The sequence below is a fragment of the Gossypium raimondii genome, chromosome 1, assembly GCF_025698545.1.
Source record: "Gossypium raimondii isolate GPD5lz chromosome 1, ASM2569854v1, whole genome shotgun sequence".
Lineage (NCBI taxonomy): Eukaryota > Viridiplantae > Streptophyta > Magnoliopsida > Malvales > Malvaceae > Gossypium > Gossypium raimondii.
Window position 1 is genome coordinate 33714184 of NC_068565.1, and position 5437 is coordinate 33719620.

The following is a 5437-nucleotide window of genomic DNA, read 5'->3' on the forward strand; positions in this document are numbered from 1 at the left end:
ATCAGGGCTATAGCGGCGTTTTTGGAAAAGCGCCGCTAATGATTAGGGATTTAGCGGCGTTTTTGGGAAAGCGCCGCTAATGATCAGGGATTTAGCAGCGTTTTTGGGGAAGCGCTGCTAATACTCAGGGCTTTAGCGGCGTTTTTGAAGTAGCGCCGCTAATTCTCTATTTTTAGTGGTATTTTTAAAAAAGCGCCGCTAATGCTCAGCGATTTAATATAATCTAAAATATTTGTTAAAAATGGAAAAATTAAAATACTATAAGTTCTTTTAAACAGAATATATGGCATAACCTTATATATGGAATAAAAGGCGGCATCACGTGTTAAACTAATTCAATTATTATTTAAAATTTATATAAATAAAATAGACATAATGATTTATATATCCTTCTAACGTTACAAAAAATCATTACAATCCTTTATTTAATTTTATCTTTTAACCCTTAAATTTATATTATTTATTAAATCACTCAAAATAGATGGGAAAAATTATTCTTTATTAACTTTACTAAACATTGAAGCCAAAGGCCTGAAATGAAAACAATTTTCACCTAAGCGTTTTATAACTTATACACTTTTAAATTAATAATGGTAAAATCACATGTTAATCCCATAAAATGATAAAAAATTTATTTAATCCTTATAAAAATATAATTAAAATGGTAAAATTACATTTTTAACTATCCTAAAATATACAATTTAATTCCATCTCCTCCAAAAAAATAAAATTAAAAGAAAAACATTACCGTTAATCCAGTTCATAGGAAGCTGAAAGTGATACCCGGTTCCATGAAGTTGTTTTACAGTAAGTGCAGTTTTAGATTGTAAATGTGGATGAACCTTATGAAATGCTTCAACGATGCCATTCTTACTTATTATCTCACAAAAACACCCAATTATTAAATAAACTAACAAAATATTTTCTGTAAACTCCATTAAAATTTGAAAGTTTAATGTTGAAGCAGGATGGTGATTCATTTATATAGGACTTAAATTTAACAATTTCAATATATATATATTTTAAAATGCTTAGATAAGATAGATTTTTATTTGAATTTACCAAGAATTTATAATATCAACATTAAATCTACAATTCTTTATTTTCTTTTTTAAATAATTAAAATTTTATTCTTATAGTATTTAAATAATTAAGGATTATGAATTAATGTTTATGGTTTAGGGTTAGGGTTAGGGATAGTGGTTTAGGGTTTATGTTTTTGATTTAGGGTTTAAGAGATAGGAGTTAGGGGTTTAGAGTTTAGATTAATTAGTATTTTTTAATTTATATATTAAATAATTTCTTATATAATTGTAAAGAGATAATTTTAATTTTAATATATTAAAATTATGATTATAGTTTAAATTATTTAAGAGATAATAGATAAACTTTATATACATTAAATGATTTAAGATTTAACGTTTACTTGAGATTTGTTAAATGACACGTAGAGAATATTTAAAAGTAAAACATAGAAAAATATATGTTAAAATGGGAAAAATTAAAATAATATTATTTAAAATAATTTTAAAGTGTTTTGGGTATATGACCGATTAGGTTTTTAATTTATATATTAAACAATTTATTATATAATTGTAAAAGAGATAATATGAATTTTAATTTATTAAAATTATTATTAATATAGTTTTTTAATGTTTTTTTTCTCTTTGCTTTAAAATTTTTTGTTTTTGTTTTTGTTTTCTTACATAAAAAATTTATATAAAAATTTTAAAATTTATTTATTTAAAATTGATATGAATTATATAATAATTAAATATAAAATTATGAAAAAATTAATCATTAACGGCGTTTATGAGAAAAACAGCAAAGAAAAGTAATAATAAGCGGCGTTTGAATGAACGCCATAAATATGTATTAAATTTTTTCAAAACATGCTGTTTCACTACAGAAATTTAATTTTTTAGTGACGTTTTTTCTAAAAACGCTGCAAGAAAAGGGGGAAAGATGAGGGGGAAAGATATTTCAACAAAAATAATTAAAATTAAATCAACCAAAGAAATCCCTAGAAGCCTAAAGAAAAGGGGGCGAAGATGAGGCCGACGCCGATGGAATTCGTAAGGGACGCAGACGACCAAGGTTCAGCCATGGAAGTCGACGGTGTTGACACACCGGAGATCTTCCGCGAAGGCGTCATCGCTTCGCCGATTTCTTCAACAACTTCGAAGACGATTTTGATGACTCCGATATTGACTAAAAAAATAAAGAAGAATCGTTTGTACGTCTCTTCTCTTCTCTGTCTGTCTTTCTTTCTCTTCTTTGGCTTAGCCATGTCTCTGCTTTCTCTATAATTTCCTTAGCAAAGAAGAGAAAGCAAAGAAATCAAAGTAAACAAATGAAAACCCGCCAAAAAATTCAAATCTCTTGTTAGTTTTTTTTTTTGGTGCGTGTGTGTGTGTGTGCGCATTCAAAAAAAGCGAATTATTTTTGGGTTTTAAGCTGTTGAACGGTGAAGAAGATGACGGTTGCAAATAATTTTGATTTGTGGAAAAAAGATGCCTTCTTTTCTGCAACAGAAGAGGTTCAAGAATCTGCTGATATGTATGTTATTTTTTTTAATTTTAAATTTTATGCCTTTTTTTTTTAAATTTACTTGGGTTTGGTTGGTGACATGGGTTTTATTTGTGCTTCTTAGATGTTTGTTTAATTTCATATAATTGACTGTTCAATTATTTAGTTTTTTTTTGGGGGGCGGGTTTAAAGGTTCCTTTTTTGTTGTTGGGTTTCTACTAAATGTGCTATATTTCCTAGTTTTCTTGCTGATATGTATGCTCATGCTCATGCTTATGTATATATATATATCTGTTGAACCAGGGAAAAACATATAATTAAAGGTTCCATTTTTTGGTGGAAGGTTATATGCTTGTGATTTGAAAACTTCAACGAAAATTTTGTAATGCTTAATGTTATGAATCAACCACTCAATAAGGTTTTTGTATATATAAACAAGTTTAAGCTTCAAACATATATTTTTTAGAATAATTATTTCATGAAGTCTTTGAAGTAATTTAATGGCTTCTGCTGCCCTTGTCCACCATGGATATTTGTTGACAGGTGACCTGTAATGGAACCCTGAACTTTCTATAAAGCATTTTCATAATTGCTCGACTTTTCTGTGTCACTTGCAATGCAAATTAAAGGTCTACAGTATAGCCATGCTGGAATTTGTTTATTTGTAATTTGTTATTTTTCTGTGTTTTTTTATTTGTAATTTGTTATGTTTTCTGGGTTTTGCTTATAATGTCTGCATTAATATTCATTTCACATTTTTGCTTTTTCCCCCTTTGTAAAGATATTTGCTTTTGTTTCTTTTTCCCATCACATTCAAAGTTCTAAACTAATTTCTTCCCTGTAATTTCATTTTTAGATTCAAAGTTTCTTTTTTAATTATTTTATTAACAACATTGACTTTTAATATTTATTTTGATGGTTTTTTTTTTTGGGGAGGTGTGGGGGGGCGGGTAAGCATATTTGCTTTTGAACATAAGATTGATTCTGTCTGTGTTATGTATTTGCCAAATTCCAGTTTTGGATTCAAAGTTTGTATGTGTTTCTTACCATTTTCGAAGAAATAAAAAATATGTTATTAATATTGTCTTTGTTAAGTCTTTTTCACATAATTTTCTTCGAAGTTTGAACATTGTTTTACTCCTTTTCATTATGGAAAAACAAATCTTTTTCCAATTTAGTCTTTGTTTTTAATTATTTTATATAATTAAATTACTCAAAGTTTCTTTCCTTTTTGATCCAAACTTTTCTTTTGTACAAAATTCCTCTCTTTCTTAACTTTTTATATTATATATATGTTTTATAAGATTAGCTTTAGCTATCAGTTTTCACTTTCACATTGAGTTATTTGAGCATTTTTCATATTTTTTTTCTAATGTGGGACAAATTTCATTTTCTTAAAAAGAAAAAATTATATTGTTTTCATATTAGAGTTGATGATTATGATTTAACCTCCTCTACAATCTTTCAGTCAAGGGAAAGTAATGAAAGCTTATAGCCATGCTGGAACTAGCACCATCATCAATTCATGGTTGTAGATATTAAATGGTCTAGGGAACACTGTGTGTTAGAATTTGTACTAACTGAATTCCTTGCAATGATCTCTTGTACTTTTAGCTAATACAAGTTGTGCCCATTTGGCAGAGAGATGCTTGATTTTCTTGTTTGTATGTTTATGCAGAGGTTCGGTGTCAAGCAAAAGGTTCCAAGATTTGACATCTTATTTTGTTTCTTTCACCTACAGAATGAAATAATGAAATTATAAATTAATACATAATAAACTTTTATTTTGATTTATGAAAAAATTATACATAATCAGTGAAGCTCAGTTCCTTTGTTTGAATTTTTATGTTTTAGGTAGATAAGGGTTTCTGTGTACTGCCTGAAAACATTTTGTACTTCAAAAAATAATATGCCACATGAAAATAAAATATTTTACCAATAAAATAAAATAAAATAAAAACAAGAATCAAATATAAAAATTCGACCATAGAAGAAGTTTAATCAATTTGCTTGCAAAAACTCTTCAAGGTCTATCTCTTTTCATCTTCTAGGTATGTGTTTTCTTGGTTTTTATTTATATTCTTTTCTTTTGACAAAGAACTTGAGGTTTAATTAAATTTGACAAAGGACTTGGGGTACAACTAATTTGATTCTTGTTTTTATTTTATTTTATTTTATTGGCAAGAAAGATAAAATATTTTATTTATCAAATAATCTAAAAGATTTTGAATTCTTATGCTTTACGTAGATAAGAGTTGTTTTTAGTTGTTTTCTTAAATTATTTATGATTATATTAGTTGCGATAATGAAAAATAATTTCATTTATGTACTAGTAGGTTAAATGGTAGTGCAATTAGCATGTTTCTGTTCTGCTTTTTGCAAATTAATACTATTGTTCCTTGCTAAAAAATTAAATAGTTTAGACAATCATTAGAAAGAATGCCTATTTGTGACACATGGAAGAGCTGTGATTGAGATTGTTTGTTAGTATAGTTCAACCTGCAACTAAAGCTGCACATAATTGTTTGTCATATTTTTTTTGAGCCTTAATGGCTATATGTATTTTTTATTTTTAACATCTCTATTGTTTATCAAGTTTGTTGGTTTATCTGATCATTTGGTTTTGCATCCTTTAGATATTGAAGGTGTAGTGGAGGATTTAATCTCTTCAAGCTAGAAAAGCCAAGGCTTAGCACTTTTTCAAGTAGAGTGTTATTTAATGTTGTATTCCATGGTCGTTTATCTTAGTCGGAACTTGAATTAGGTGTTATTGAAACAGGGTTTTGTAACTACCTTGTGTACTAGCTTCTTTAATCATGATTGTTAATTATTACGTATTTTGTAGCTTCTTTTATATTTGGCCGAGTTAATATAGATCAGATGAGCTGTGAGGTAGATTGTTCATTTA

General features: G+C 27.4%; 1 long non-coding RNA gene across 1 annotated transcript; it reads left to right on the forward strand.

Annotated features, from left to right (window-relative positions):
- Positions 1-1908: 1908 nt before the first annotated feature.
- LOC105785647 (uncharacterized) lies at positions 1909-5437 on the forward strand. Its single transcript, XR_001131097.2, has 2 exons — positions 1909-2559; positions 5166-5437. It is a non-coding gene; the product is annotated as an uncharacterized LOC105785647 (long non-coding RNA).